This window comes from Heterodontus francisci, chromosome 6, assembly GCF_036365525.1.
Source record: "Heterodontus francisci isolate sHetFra1 chromosome 6, sHetFra1.hap1, whole genome shotgun sequence".
In the NCBI taxonomy this organism is placed as follows: domain Eukaryota; kingdom Metazoa; phylum Chordata; class Chondrichthyes; order Heterodontiformes; family Heterodontidae; genus Heterodontus; species Heterodontus francisci.
Genome location: NC_090376.1, coordinates 41,617,212 through 41,633,562, shown reverse-complemented (window position 1 = coordinate 41,633,562; position 16,351 = coordinate 41,617,212).

Below are 16,351 nucleotides of genomic sequence, written 5' to 3'. Positions count from 1 at the left end.
TAAATTGTGCCCCTAATGTGCTACATGTTGAATCCCACCATTTGTGTTGGTTGTGGGCAAGCTGAATTTCTCAGCAATGCAGTTTTCACATTTATTGTCACTATGGACATTCCATATCCCAACATCATGAAGACTTATGAACAGAAAGTGAAAAATTGCAAACATGACTTCTGATCAGCAGTGTATACATGTGCAATTTCTGCACTGCTGCTATGAGCTTTATTCTTTAATGTAACCAGAACGGCCTGGAATATCCTCCAATATACCTCTCCAAATTGGACATTATAGCAGCAAAAAATACAGAAAAATCAGATGGGTGACCTTCTGCTGCATTCGTGCTGAACCTAAATTTTCCTCCCATTCCTGAGCAGGAAAGACCTCTAGCTGTTGCACCAAATGTAAATGATTGCGGAGACCTGTGGCCCAGAAACCTGAACCATTTCCGTGAATTTCCAGGTCCTTGGTGTTGCTTGGGGTAGAAGGCCTGCTGATGCCCATTTTGGAGGGAAATGGACTTATGTATCCCTTCCTAGGCCCAAAATTCTTAATTGATATCACCCTTCCCATCTTTGTAGAGCTATTGTCTGCTTAAATTCAGTCTCATTTCTGGTGCTGTAGCGGGTACCTCAATGCAGCACCATCTGCACTTTTCTCCCCTGGCAGTGGCAGGGAAACCACCATGAACTCAATATGTACAATGCTTCCACCCAGAATGAGTGGTTGGAGTCACAGTGGTCTTAGGCTAGTAGTGGATGTTGTGCCTGATCCTCCCCCAGTGGTTCTACAGTACAAACTCAATGTTCAATTCCATTAGTGAATTTATAACTTTCATTTTCTGACTGGCTCAGCTGTTAGCACTCTCTTGATCAGAAAGTTATGGGTTCAAGTCCCTCACCAGAACTGGTGCTCTAGACTGACACTGCAATGTAGATGCAGTGCTGCATTGTGGAAAATGCTATCCTTTTAATGAGACGACCTTGTCTGCCAGTTTCATTGGCTCTGGTGTGCAGTAAAATTCCCATCACAATACTTGAAGAGTAGAGAGTTCTTTTCTCAACCAATATCATGAAAATAGATATTAACTGTTCATTAATATCATTGCTGCTAGTGGGACAACTGGTGAGTATAGCTCCATTAGAATTATCACTACACTTCAAAGTAATTCCTTTGACATTTTCCATTCAAAAGAACCTGATATGTCTTGAATAATTTCGTGTCATCATTCAGTAGTAATAGTAACAGCACAACTTAACAAAATCATGAACCATGGGTGACTGTAAATCAGAAAAAAACATATCTGTCTAAACCAAAAAGATCATTTAATGTGTGGACTAGATTTTCCAGTTTTTATGGATACTATTTTTGATTCATCTGAACACAGTTTCACACATAACCAGTTTTTTTTCTTTCACTGTTCTGCCACCAGCTATTCACTTTCCAGTCCTCTCTGACTCTCTGTTCTCCAGCCCTCTCTAATTTTCTGCTTTCTGCTCTTCAGGTATGCCTGACTTTCCACTCTGCGGGCCTCTCCAACAGTGATTTAACATGATACAAGTTTTCATTCCATGAAAACATATTTCTTAGTCACTTGCATGCTAACTCATAACTACCAAACTATCAATCAGCAAAGCTCAATCCAATATACTTGATTTCTTTGTGCACAATGGACATTACATATACCGATCAAAACAGTTCTGCACCGATGGGTTTGCTGTAAGCAATATAAAAATTCTGGCTGGTAGAGGATTACAGGAAAGAATTCAGTTTTGGGGTTCAGGTGACTAATAAATGGTTTAAGTTTCACACATGGGCGACACAGTGGCGCAGTGGTTAGCACCGCAGCCTCACAGCTCCAGCGACCCGGGTTTAGTTCTGGGTACTGCCTGTGCGGAGTTTGCAAGTTCTCCCTGTGTCTGCATGGGTTTCCGCCGGGTGCTCCGGTTTCCTCCCACCTCCAAAAGACTTGCAGATTGATAGGTAAATTGGCCATTGTAAATTGCCCCTAGGTAAGTGGTAGCAGAATGGTGGGGATGTGGTAGAGAATATGGGATTAATGTAGGATAAGTATAAATGGGTGTTTGTTGGTCAGCACAGACTCGGTGGGCCGAAGGGCCTGTTTCAGTGCTGTATCTCTAAATAAATAAATAAAATAAATAAACATGTGTTATATCACCAACAAATAAGAGAGGCTACTAGATCATCCTTCCATCATAACCTGTAATTTCCCCCCATCACAGCATCAAACTGTCCTTTTGAAAAGTTCCAGTGTTTTGGCCTCCACCACCCTATCTGGAAGACCATTGCAGGTATTGACCACTGTTTGTGTGAAGAAGTGCTTCATCTGTAACACAAACAGTTTTTAACTTATTTTATTCATTCTCAAGTTAAGAGCACACTGGCCAAGCCAGAATTTATTGCCCATCCCTAGTTTCCCAGAGAAGGTAATGGGCCTTCTTGAACCATTAAAGGTTTGATACAACCGAATGGCTTACCAGGCCACCTCTTGGTCTGCTGTTGCTGGTGAAATTATGATCAGAACAAAACTGACCTGACTTCCAATTTCACTTTCTCAGGGAACTGTCATAGGTTGAACAAGACTGTTTACAAACTCTGGATTCTATTCATCCTGAATTAAGCTTCTGACCCCTGCCTGCCTCCAACCTACCTCAGTCCTCTGCCACTGGAACCCTCATCCATAGCTTTTCATTGATTGCCAGAATTAACTATTGCAATGTTTTCCTGGCTGGCATCACATCCTTCATAAACTTCAACTCATTCAAAAAGTAACTGCTAATTAATACTATGCCCTGCTCCCTCATCATTCCTGTCCTTACTGACCTACATTGGTTTCTGGTCCCCTTCACCTAACCTTTACAATTTGCATTTTGGGCTGAATTTTACACCAACCCCACCCCACCCCCCCACCTCCCAAAGAGCGGGAAGGTGGCAGGGTGGGAAGGGGCGTAAAATGGATCGGCAGGCTCGGGGGGGAGGCCTTCTCGATCCGCTCCCACCTCCGCCGCCACTTTATGCAGGGTGGTGGCAGCGAAAAACGGCTGGCCCACCGCAGGCCAATCAAGCGTCTCCACCTGCCACCACAGGGATTTTACCATTGGTCAGTCGGGCAGCCCAGGCCCGAGAAAAGCCGCCTGACAAAAGTAGGTGGCTTTCTGACGGCCTGGGGAGGGGCCCTCATGATCAAGCACCCTGTGCCCGATGGAGGGCTGCCCCCGATGCCCCAACCACCCCCAACACCCAACACGCCCCCCGTCCTCCCAAATGATCATCCTTGCTTCGCCGGGGCCTGACCAATAACCCCCAGCAAGGTCCTAAAACTTACCTTCATTCCGGGGCTGTCCTTCATCTTCCTTTCGATGGCTGGGTTGCAGTCCCAGCAGTGGCCACTGCTCCTGGGGGTGCTGCTGGGACTAAGAGCTTCTGGCCTGCTCATTAGTCAGCAGCTCCATGTGGCGGGACTTCCTACCTCAGTGAGGTAAAGTCCCACCTCAGACCAATTAAAGGCCTGGGGACCATAAAATGCGGGCCAGATCCCCAGGCCAGGTGGAGACGGGCTCGCTAATAACTTTTCAGACAGTGGACGGCTCCCATCCACCGAGGGTAAAATTCAGCCCCTTGTGTTTAAAACCCTCCATTGTCTTGTCCCTCCCCATCACTGTAATATTCTCAGCATTATAACCCCACTCCTGAACTTTCTGTTTCTCTGATTTTAACGTCTTGTTTATCCCCCTATTCTTTTGCCCCTTAGGTGCTGGGCCTTCAAGCACCGAAGCTGCACACTCTGGAATTACCTCCCTAAACCTCTCTATCTCCCTTTCCTTATTTAAAGTCCTTAAACCCCACCCCCCCCCCCCATTTTGATCAACCATTTGACCAGCCCTCCTAATATTTCCTTCTTGGTCTCTGCATCCAATTTTTTCCTAATACCTCTGCCTTCTGATACTTTTCTGCATCAAAGACACAAATACAAGCTGATGTTGACATGATTGAAGTTTTTAAATGATGTTGGAAATGGATACAATCCGATTAGCACTTTTTATTTGAAATGGAGCAGGGCGGTAGGATAAGAGGTTACGTTAATAAAATCTGTAGGCAAAGAATTAAGTTTCATGATAGTGTTATGAACAAGTAAGAGGTCTAGGGTTCCCTTTCAGCCTTCACCTGATCTTACTGTAACAGGGTTTAATTTTAAACACACCATTGTTTTTCGCTCCCCCTTGGTGAAACCTTGTTCATCACTTTCTAATTATAAGGCAAAGAAACCAGCAGAAACAGGCTTTCTTAGGTTTAAAGAAGAAAAGTTGAAATTTATTAAACTTAAACTCTAATTTGGTTAACGCCTACGGATACACGCCGCGTCCCACACTAGCATGCATACACGATACACACATACAAACAGAGACAGAAAGGAGCAGAAGAAAAACAAAGTGGAACAGTTTGAGTCAATATCTGAAAGTTGTTGTTACTGTGCTTCGAGCTCGCTGTAGAGTCCTTTATCGTAGGTAAATCTTGCTTTTCATTGGGGCCCAGTATTCTTCTTAAACCTTGTTCGCTGTAGGAGACTTTTCTCTCTTGGGGTTCATGTGTCTTCAGTGGATTCAGTTCCAAGAGAAAGAGATGGGAGCAGACAGGAGAGGCTGCGGCGAGCCAGCCAGGAGAGATCTTTTCAATCCAGGAGCAAACAGCTTTCTGCCCAAACTGTACAAATTTTAAAAAACTCAGGTTGCCCAGCAGGTTAGTCATGTGACTAGCTGGTTTGGCCATGTCCGTTTGTGTATTCAGTCATATTAGCAGTCAATCTGGAATGCGAGCTCCCCCAACTTCAATGTCTGGTGGTCAAAAGTCCATTGTGGGTTGAATCTCAGGGAATGGCTGCTTTGTCCTTCCAAACACCGTCTGTTAATATGTAAATGTCTTTTCCAGCCACGGCTGATCTGTTCAATAAGTCCTCCCCTCACTCCAATAACAGTTTAAAATCAATGTTTATTAATGACAAAATTAATGTGCCTCATTCTTGGCAGGTGGGGGCCTAGCATGACAATAGCAAGGAAGTATTCGCTTCGCAGAAAGTCATCGCAGAAATAGTCATGTGCAAGCAGCCTGGTGAATGTCCTGTAGTTCATCACTCCTGCCTTGGGGTACCAGGTTTGGAATTTTTACCCTTTATCGTGTGACTACTCATCACACCACTAAAGAAATAAGTTGCTACTTTACTACAGAGTACCTGAGTGAGGTGTCATTAGTGAACTATTCATTCGAATTTGAATCTTCAAAGAATGCTTTGGATTTTTTTTTTACAAGTAGATACAGTTTCCCAGTCCTTTTTTTGACACTAATAGCATTCTTTATGGATTAATGATAAAAATCTGAAGGTGTGTTTTGCCCTCACAAGATACAATAAAAGTCTGGCCAGACATTTACATCAATTCTGCAAATTTATAACCTAATCTTTCAAGGAACTCTATGCCCTGCTTAAACCTGCTAAATTTTAATCACTGCATTGCAACTCAACCCATCTTCTAGACCATGTTCTTGAATTAAGGTAGCCATCTGTCATCAATTCAAGTTGAATCACATCAAGCTATAGCGGGCCTCAGTCTCCAAAGCCAAGACCACGCAGTCCTCTAGGATCATCCTGGACAGTATAGGTAACCCCTAGTTCCTTTACTCTGTTATCATTTGTTTCCCTAAACCACCTTTTCCCTTCCTCTTCCACCCTCACCTTTATCAACAAGTTCAAGAAAATCATGGATTTCTTTGTCACCAAGTTAGAGACCAACCATTTAGCCACCTCTGTTGCACACCTCACTCTTCTCCTTGGCCATCCTGCCTAGTCTCCTCCAAAGGACCCCCGACCTAACCTGACCTTTTTCTAGTTTCTATTCCATTTCCCTTAATGATCTCTTCAAGCTCATCTAACTTCTCCATAAAACCCATATCCTGCTCCCTTGAGCCCCCAACCCATGAAACTCCTAACCATCCAAAAACCCTTCCCATCCCCACTCCCCATGCTAGCTGACATTCCAAGTGGTTTCCACTCATCAGCCACTGGCCCTTACATTTTCAAAACAACTGTCATCACTCATCTTCTCAAAATCCCAGTTTCAACCATTCTGTCCTTGCAAACTACCACCCTGCCTTCAACATCCCTTTCCTCTCCTTGAACAAAGAGAATCATAGAGTGGTTACAGCACAGAAGGAGGCCATTCAGCCCGTCATGTCCGTACCAGTTCTCTGTAAGAGCAACTCAGCTAGTCTCACTCCCCCACCTTTTCCCCATAACCCTGCAAATTTTTTCTCTTCAGATAATTATCGAATTCCCTTTTTAAAACCACAATTGAATCTACGACCACCACACTCTCAAGCAGTGCATTCCAGATCCTAAACACTCGCTGCTTAATAAAGTTTTTCCTCACGTCGCCTCTGGTTCTTTTGCCACTCACCTCAAATCTGACAAGCCTACTATCAGATGCATTTTGGAAGTCTCTGTACACCACATCAACTGTATTACCCTCATCAACCCTCAATTTCGTTAGACAGGATTTGCCCTTAAGAAATTCATGTTGGCTTTCCTTAATTAATCCACATTTGTCCAAGTGATTGTTAATTTTGGTCCGCATTATTGTTTCTAAAATTTTTCCCACCACATGGGTTAAACTGACTGGCTAGTAGTTGCTAAGTTTATGCTGACATCCTTTTTTGAACAAGGGTGTGACATTTACAATTTTCCAGTCCTCTAGCACTATCAGTTGCGGGGCGACGTTGGTGCGGCCACCCCTTCGCTTGGTGGCAGGTCTTTCAACGAAATATTTAAATGCACATAAATAAGATGCAAATGAACTTACCTGCTGGCGGCGGCTGTCCCACGCCGATTTTACGGCCGCCGATTTCAACTCGAGCGCCTTTGGAACTCCATATGGAGGCGAGAACCTGGTGGTGGGGGTGGGGGGGGGGGTGGTGAAATAAAATTTTCAGGGCGGGAGGGGTGGGGGAGCAGGGAAAACAATTTTTATTAGTTGTGGGGATGGTGGGAAGGGGTTGAAGGGAAAATGTGAGAAGGTTGGAGGGGAATGTTCAGGTCAAGAATAAAATCAGTTCCATTAATATAGGGCAACGAAAAGACCATTGTGGGGGTTGGGAAAGGGTCTCCTTCTCCTAAGTATTTATTTTAATATAATTATTTCTTATACACCTTTAAAAATGTAAAATTTTTGCTAAGGGCTTGAAGCCCTTTAAAAATGGCGTGGTGGTGCCAGACGCCATTGCCGGGGGCGCGGTGGTCACCCCCTCTACGTCATCGGGGGCAGCTGCTCAACCCCCTCTATTTAAATGTGTAATATCGCGGGGCTCGGTGGTGGCACTTCGTGTTGGAAGGCCGCCGAGTTCAAAGTGCACCACCGTGGAGCGTGGTGTGCTAATAAAATTCAGCCCATGATCTACGTGTCCACCTCATTCCCCAGAATCAGATCCAGCAATGCTTCCCTCCCCTTTGGCTGAAAACAGACTGATGTAGAAAATCCTCCTGAATACACTTTAGAAACTCTACCCCTCTGCCCTTTACACTAATACTATCCCAGTGTGTATCAGATAATTAAGGTCTCCCATTATCACTATTTTGTTCCTCTATATCTTTCTCAATAGTTGGTGGCCTATAGAATACACCCAGTAGTATAATGGGAGTCCTATTGTTTCCCAGTTCTAACAAATATATCCTGTCCTTGACCTCTCTAGAACATCCTCTCTCTTCAGCACTAATATGGGCCTTAATCAATACTGCCACCCTTCTTCCTTTCTTTCCTTGCCTATTTTTCCTGAACACCTTGTATCCAGGAATATTTAATACCCAGACCTGCCCTTTGTTAAGCCAGATCTCCGTTATTGACATAGCATCATATTCCCACGTGGCTACCTGCTCCTGCAGCTCACCAACCTTATTTACCACACTCCGTGTGTTCACATACTTGCACTGTAGATCTTATTGCATTCCTTCTTATCCTGACCCCACTTGGTACCTTACTATTTCTTATTCTAGTGCTATCTGTCTCTCCCAATTCTTTGTGCACATTGTTTTTCCTCTCTAATGTTACCTCTTGGTTCCTATCCCCCTGCAAAGTTAGTTTAAAGCCTCCCCAATAGCACTAGCAAACTGCCCCGAAAGGACATTAGTCTCTGCTCTGTTCTGGTGTAACCCATCCAGCCTGTACAGGTCACATGTCTTCTAGAACTGGTCCCAATGTCTCCCTCCTGCACCATCTCTCCGGTCACACATTCATCTTCTCTATCCTCCTATTTCTGCACTCGCTACTGCGAGGCAAAGGGAGTAATCGGAGATTACTACCTTTGAGGTCCTGCTTGCTAGTTTCTTTCCGAGCTCACTAAACTCTCTCTCTTCCCACCTATGTTATTGGAGTTGATATGGAGCATAAATGCTAGCTGCTCACCCTCACCCCTCAGTGTGCTCTGCAGCTTCTCAGTGACATCCTTGACCCTGGTGCTAGGGAGGCAATATATCATCTTGGATTCACGACTGCAGCCGCAGAAACGTTTATCTGTTCTACTAATTATCGAATTGCTATCTCTATTGCATTTCCAATCTTCCTCCTGCCCCCCCTGAGCCAGCTGCAGTGCTGTGGTCTAGACTCTGGCTGCACTCCCCAGAGGAACCATCAGTCTCACCAGTACTCAGAATGTCCTGGAGTTTCCACATGTTACAGGATGTGCTATCCCTGAGACTGAGGATCCCTTCCATGCCTCTATTTATCAGACTAACTAAACTTAACAGAATTTGACAGTGTTGGTAGGAGTGACCACCTCACAATGCTTGTGGACACAAAATCCCATCTTCATATTTAGGACACCCTCCATCGTGTTGTGTGGCATTACCACCGTGCTAATGGGATCGATTTCGAACAGATCTAGCAATGCAAAACTGGGCATCAATGAGGCACTGTGGGCCATCAACAGCAGCAGAAATGTACTGCACCACAATCTGTAACCTCATGACCTGGCATATCCCCCGCTCTACCATTACCATCAAGCCACGGGACCAACCCTGGTTCAATGAAGAGGGCATGCCAGGAGCAGCACCAGGCATACCTCAAAATGAGGTGTTAACCTGGTGAAGCTACAACCCAGGACACTTGCATGCCAAACAGCGTAAGCAGCATGCGATAGACAGAGCTAAGCAATCCCAATAACCAACGGATCAGATCTGAGCTCTGCAGTCCTGCCACATCCAGTCATGAATGGTGGTGGACAATTAAACAACTAACTGGAGGAGGTGGCTCCACAAGTATCCCAATCCTCAATGATGGGGGAGCCCAGCACATCGGTGCAAAAGATAAGACTGAAGCATTTGCAACAATCTTCAGCCAGAAGTGCCGTGTTGTTGATCCATCTTAGCCTCCTCCTGCAGACCACAACATCACAGATGTCAGTCTTCAGCCAATTCGATTCACTCCGCGTGATATCAAGAAATGACTGAAGGCACTGGATATGGTAAAGGCTATGGGCCCCGACAACATTCCGGCAATAGTACTGAAGACCTGTGCTCCAGAACTTGCCGCGCCCCTAGCCGAGCTGTTTCAGCTACAACACTGGCACCTACCCCGCAATGTGGAAAATTGTCCAGGTATGTCCTGTACACAAAAAGCAGGACAAGTCCAATCTGGCCAATTACCGCTCTATCAGTCTACTTTCAATCATCAGTAAAGTGATGAAAGGGGTCGACGACAATGCTATTAAGTGGTACTTGCTTAGCAATAACCTGTTCAGTGACGCTCAGTTTGGGTTACGCCAGAATCACTCAGCTCCTGACCTTATTACAGCCTTGGGTGAAACATCGACAAAAGAGCTGAACTCAAGAGGTGGGGTGAGAATGACTGCCCTTGACATCAAGGCAGCATTTGCTTGAGTGTGACATCAAGGATCACAAGCAAAATCGAACTCAAAGGGAATCAGGGGGAAAACACTCTGCTGGTTGGAGTCGTACCTACCGCAAAGGAAGAGGGTTGTGACTGTTGGAGGTCAATCATCTCAGCTCCAGGACATCACTGCAGGTGTTCCTCAGGGCAGTGTCCTAGGCTGCTTTATCAATGACCTTCCTTCAATCATAAGGTCAGAAGTGGGGATGGTCGCTGATGATTGCACAATGTTCAGCATCATTCGCGACTCCTCAGGTACTGAAGCAGTCCGTGTAGAAATGCAGCAAGACTTGGACAATATCCAGGCTTGGGCTGATAAGTGGTAAGTAACATTTGCGCCACACAAGTGCCAGGCAATGACCATCTCCAACAAGAGAGAATTTAACCATTTTCCCTTGACATTCATTGGCATTACCATCGCTGAATCCCCCTACTATCAACATCCTGGGAGCAACCATTGACAAGAAACTGAACTAGAGTAGTCATATAAATACTGTGACTACAAGAGCAGGTCAGAGGCTTGGAAACCTGCGGCAAGTAACTCACCTTCTGACTCCCCAAAGCCCGTCCACCATCTACAAGGCACAGGTCAGGAGTGTGATGGAATACTCGCCACATGCCTGGATGGATGCAGATCCAACAACACTCAAGAAGCTCAACACCATCCAGGACAAAGCAGTCCGCTTGATTGGTACCCAATCCACAAACATTCACTCCCTCCATCACCGACACACAGTGGCAGCAATGCGTACCATCTACAAAATGCACTGCAGCAACGCACCAAGGCTCCTTAGACAGCACCTTCCAAACCCACGACTTCGACCTACTAGACGAACAAGGGCATCAGATGCATGGGAACACCACCACCTGCAAGTTCCCCTCCAAGCCGCACACCATCCTGACTTGGAACTATATCGCCGTTCCTTCATTGTCGCTGGGTCAAAATCCTGGAACACCCTTCCTAACAGCACTGTGGGTGTACCTACCCCACATGGACTGCAGCGGTTTGAGAAGGCAGCTCATCACCACCTTCTCAAGGGCATTTAGGGATGGGCGATAAATGCTGACCTAGCCAGCGACGCCCACACCCATTAGCAAATTATAAAAAAGAAATAAACTAAAGCCTTATGAAAGACATTAAAAAATTTACCTGTGCTGACGATACTTTTAGAATTTTTACCTTGCTCCCTGACACTCATGCTCATTTCGCTCTGCTGATCTGTTCCCAATCTCCTTCAGTGACATGCTCTTCACCTTGGGGCTCTCCAAACAACCAATCACCTATCTGCTTTCCTGTACTCCAGCTGTGGCCTAACTAGCGTTTTACACAGCTCCATCATAACCTCCCTGCTTTTATATTCTATGCCTCGGCTAATAAACGCAAGTATCCCATATGCTTTCCTAACCACCTTATCTACCTGTGCTGCTGCCTTCAGTGATCTATGGACAAGTACCCCAAGGTCCCGCCGACCCTCTCTACTTCCTAGGGTCCTACCATCCATTGTATATTCCCGTGCCTTGTTGGTCCTCCCAAAATGCATCACCTCACACTTCTCAGGATTAAATTCCATTTGCCACAGCTCCATCCATCTTACCAGCCCATCTATATCGTCCTGTAATCTCAGGCTTTCCTCCTCACTATTTACGACACCACCAATTTTCGAGTCATCTATGAACTTACTGATCATACCTCCTATATTCACGTCTAAATCATTAATGTACACTACAAACAGCAAGGGTCCCAGCACCGATCCCTGCGGTACACCACTGCTCACAGGATTCCACTTGCAAAAACTATTATGATATATTATTCAGGAATCACTTTTTTACACAAAGGATAGTAGAAATCTAGTACTTGTCCCCCACCCCTCCAAATGCTGTGGATGCTGGGCCAATTGAATTAAGATTGAGATCACTAGAATTTTATTATGTAAGGGTATCAAGGGATATTGCACAAAGGCAGGAACTGGAGTTAAGACACGAATCAGCCATAATCTAATTGAATGGCAAAACAGGACTTGAGGAGCTAAATGGCCTATTCTGGTTGCTATCTTCTCTCTTGAATGACACGCAATTTCCCCCACCTAAACATTGCAAAGACTAAAGCTATTGCCTTCAGTCCCTGCTACAAACTTCATCCCCTGTAACTGACTCCATCTCCATTCCTGGCTACTATCTCAAACCGAACCATACTGTTTGCAATCTCACCATCCTATTGGACCCCAAGCTTCTAACCCCATTCTCCTTCCATCACAAAGACCACATCCAACACATTGCGTTCAACCTCTGTTAACATCAGCTCAGCCAGAACTCTGCTACCTGTATTCTGTTCACACCAAATCCTGCTTTACTCTCATTCCTGACCTCACAGATGTGCATTGGCTCCTGGTTTCCTCAAAATCTCAAATTTAAAATTCTCATTCTTGTTGCTAAGGCCTGGCTACTGGCGATGGCTGGCTGTGGGTTGCCCTGGCTTGTTTCAATGACTCCAGTGGGATCTGCTTGCTGACTGATCATGGGAATTTATTTTGTTTGCGTTGGTGCTAATGTGTTGCATAATACAATTGGCGATAGAAAAAGTATGACCATACAAGCTTGCATTTATATAGTGTCTTTAATGTAAAAATAATGCTTGAAGGTGCTTCACAAATAGCTCTAAAAAAAAGCAGACACTGAGCTACAAACATGGGGTGAGTGGGGGGGCGGGGGGTGGGTGTGGAGTGCGTGGTGGGGAGAACCAAAATTCAAGTTGAAGAAATGAGTTTTGACTTAGGTTTTTAAAGTAGAATGAGTGGTAGAGGTTGAGAGGTTTAGGGAAGAAGGTCCCAAGAGTAGTGCTGGAAAGTTGAGGCTGGTGATCGGGAGAACAACCCCTCTACACCCCAGTAAATTGCAGGTGCAACTGCTTTTCACAAAATTATGTATTTTAATGATTCAAACCTAAGGGACGGAGAAGATTGGATGTGTTAGTAAATATTTAAAAGTGTAGCAGATTAAAGCATAAAGGAATAAAACAAGAATTAGAAATGGACATTCCACTGTCTAGCCCAATACAAAATATCAGGGCCGTGAAATTGAAGAAGGCCCAAAAACAAGTGCAATGTGTAATTAACCCACACCCGTGGTTTTCAATGCAGGCAGCATGCAAACTTGGTGCTGCCTGCTGATGTGCATGATGACTGCATGCAGCGCTGCTGAATGGTTGTACGTCTCAGCAAGCGGTCCAAATTTGTGTGAAGCTAACATCACTTAAAGCTAGCTTGCACTACTTAAAGCAAGCCTGCACTTTTAAAGGGAGTTGAGGGGGGTGGGGGGGGTGGGGGTGCATCCCAGCTGAAGCAGGTGCTGGAACTGGTTACAGAGGAGAGTGTGAATAAGAAGCACGTTGGATTATGGTGCAACATGGCAGAGAGCATGCTCCAAGGTTTTCTGACGCTGTCCTGGACAGCTCAGTATAGGAGGTGGAGAGGAGGAGAAAGGCCCTCTCTCTTCAGGGGGCCACGAGGTCTTCCAGCCAAACTGTGTGAAGGTAATGGAAGCAGATAGATATAGTGATCAATGTTTGGAGTCTAGCCCCGAGGATCTGGATGCAGTGCTGCAAGAAGTTCAATGACCTCATACGAATGGTCAAGGTCAGTGAATTTATCTTCAAATGCCATATCCTACCACTAGTTTTACACACTGCTCTATGCTTCACACCAGAATCACTCACCTACCAACAATGTCTATCACTCATGACTCATACTTAGTGTTCAAATGCTTCACCACATCCTCATACACTTAGCACTGCTACAAGCATCACATCCACATCTCACAGCTTGCACACACTGCTAGTGATTCAACCATGACAAACGCATCACCCAAACACATTGTACCACACTCACTGACACATTTCCCTCTTCCTTGCAGGACTAAGTGGCACATAACCAGAGGCAGCGGCCCCTACTGGCAAGGACAGGCACAGCTGCATGTCCAAACCCCGATCCAGGAGATGTTGCTCCCCATCATTGGAGTGGTCACCACTATGGCTAAGGACAGAAGCGGAGCTGAAACCATCGAAGATGACAGTATTCTAATACCTGATCCTCCTTCTCATATCCCACTTGCCTCTCATCCAACACTCTCTTCTGATTTTCATGTTAAAGTCCTTGGTTTTGGAGACAGCAGAGGGATTATTAGGTACAATGGTCCATTCACAGTGAAGAGGGCAAAAGCACAATGTAAATGGCAATGTAATCACAATGAACTCTTACTGACTTTGTTCAATAGACAACAGAGAATATTGGCAGAATATGGCACAATGCTTGCATGTGTGAAACCAAGAAAGGAACTGTGTGGTTAACTGTTACTAATAACACAGACTATTGATGGATGTTCTCAGATACCAGTGGAACACAGAGCTAAGAAATATTGCTTGAAATAGTAAATAACAAAAAATTATTGACATTTTAATTCTTAGACTGCTGACACTAGAGAACTAACTTGTCTCCTTGTACTGGATGGTTTTCTCAGTTTTCAGCTCGCACACTGTCATGTTGAAACAGCTGTGCATTATTGTAATAAAGCTCCTCAAATGTCAAGACATTTGGGATGTCAGCTGCTGACAGGCATTTCCCAGAGATCAGATATGAGAGTATGTGCCCATATGTTGAGTTTTCAGTGCTTACTCTCATTTTCTTGCAGAGGCAAACACTGCTGCTGAAGCTTAAGGGCTACAACTGGTGGGGAGCCCTGTTCAAAAGGTCATGGTATATTCATAGAGAATGGTGGTTATACATTCCCATATTTTATGGTGAGCTGTGCTGCTGAAGGAGTGCACCTTAGTCTGTCGAGTGAAGGCTCAAACTGGTGCTTGTTCATTTTCTAATGACCACCAAATAACTATTTTAAATATGAGGCTAGTGGTCATTAGAAAACGGAGAAGTTTACATGACAGGTTCTGGGCTTCACCTTGGAGAAACAGGTGTCCACCTTGGACAGATTGGTGGGATTGAACAGACAGGGACTTTGAAAGAGTCTTTTTCACAGTGCAGTGGAAGTGGAGAGCCTCAGTCCATGGGAGTGGCATTGACTGTATGGGAGCAGTGTGTATTGCCCTCACTCAGGATGTCAGCACATATACTCCTTCAACACCCTCTCAACCAAAATCCGTCATAGTGCCAGCAAGTCAGCTGAGCAACAATGTCTGGGCAGCAGCCGATGTACAGCATTCTGCAGCTGGGTCCTCACTGGCTTGAGCACCCAGAAGCCACAAACCATGCGCAGCTCAGTTTCCTAACAGCCTGCTACCATCTTTACTGAGGCCACTGGGGAACACCTCATAGGAGTAGTTAAATATCTTTTAAGAAAGGCACCATGGGTTGATGCTGAAAGATAAATTAATTCAAGGCAATTATTATATCGGGAATTAAGTTCATCACCTTTATCACATTTGGCACATTTTATTTACAGTGTACTTTTATGGCAGCTTCTGAATCAACATTGTCAATGTATCATTGATAGAGAAGGTGGCTGACTTCAGTGTTTTTAACACAGGTTTAAGGGAGTGGTGAAGGATGTAACAGGGACTGCTAATGCAGAGGGACTTTGTGTATGATTTCAGGGAAGGAAAATTAGTTGGTCATCTGTGCAATTAATACATCCCTTACATCTGTTGCTGAAAGGTGGCCTTTCTTCTTCTGCTTCTTCCTTGCCTTCACTCTGGTCTTTCTCATCTGGTGAGAGCTGTTACTCTGCCTCTCCAAATGCAGCAAAGTTGTGCAGGCTGAAGCTCAGCACTATGATGCAGGAGCTCCTTTGTGGGGCAAAAGAACATAAGAAATAGGAGTAGGAGTAGGCTATTCAGCCCCTCAAGCCTGCCCTGCCATTCAATAAGATCATGGCTGATCTGTCCCAGGCCTCAACTCCACTTTCGGGCCTGCTCCGCATAACCCTCGACTCCCCGTGATTTCAAAAATCTATCTACCTCCTCCTTAAATACATTCAGTGACCTAACCTCCACAACTCTCTGAGGTAGAGAATTCCAGAGATTCACCACTCTCTGAGAGAAGAAATTCCTTTGCATCTCAGTTTTAAATGTGTGCCTCCTTATTCTGTAAATATGTCCCCTAGTTCGAGATTCCCCCACCAGTGGAAACATATTCTCAACATCTAGCCTGTCAAGCCCCCTTAGAATCTTATATGTTTCAATAAGATCACCTCTCATTCTTCTAAACTCCAATGAATAAAGGCCTAACCTGTTTAGCCATTCTTGATAAGACAACCCGTTCATCCCAGGAATCAGCCTAGTCAACCTTTTCTGAACTGCGTTCAATGCTAGTATATCCTTCCTTAATTACGGGGACCAAAACTGTACGCAGTACTCCAGGTGTGGCCTCACCAACACCCTGTACAGTTGTAAGAAGACTTCC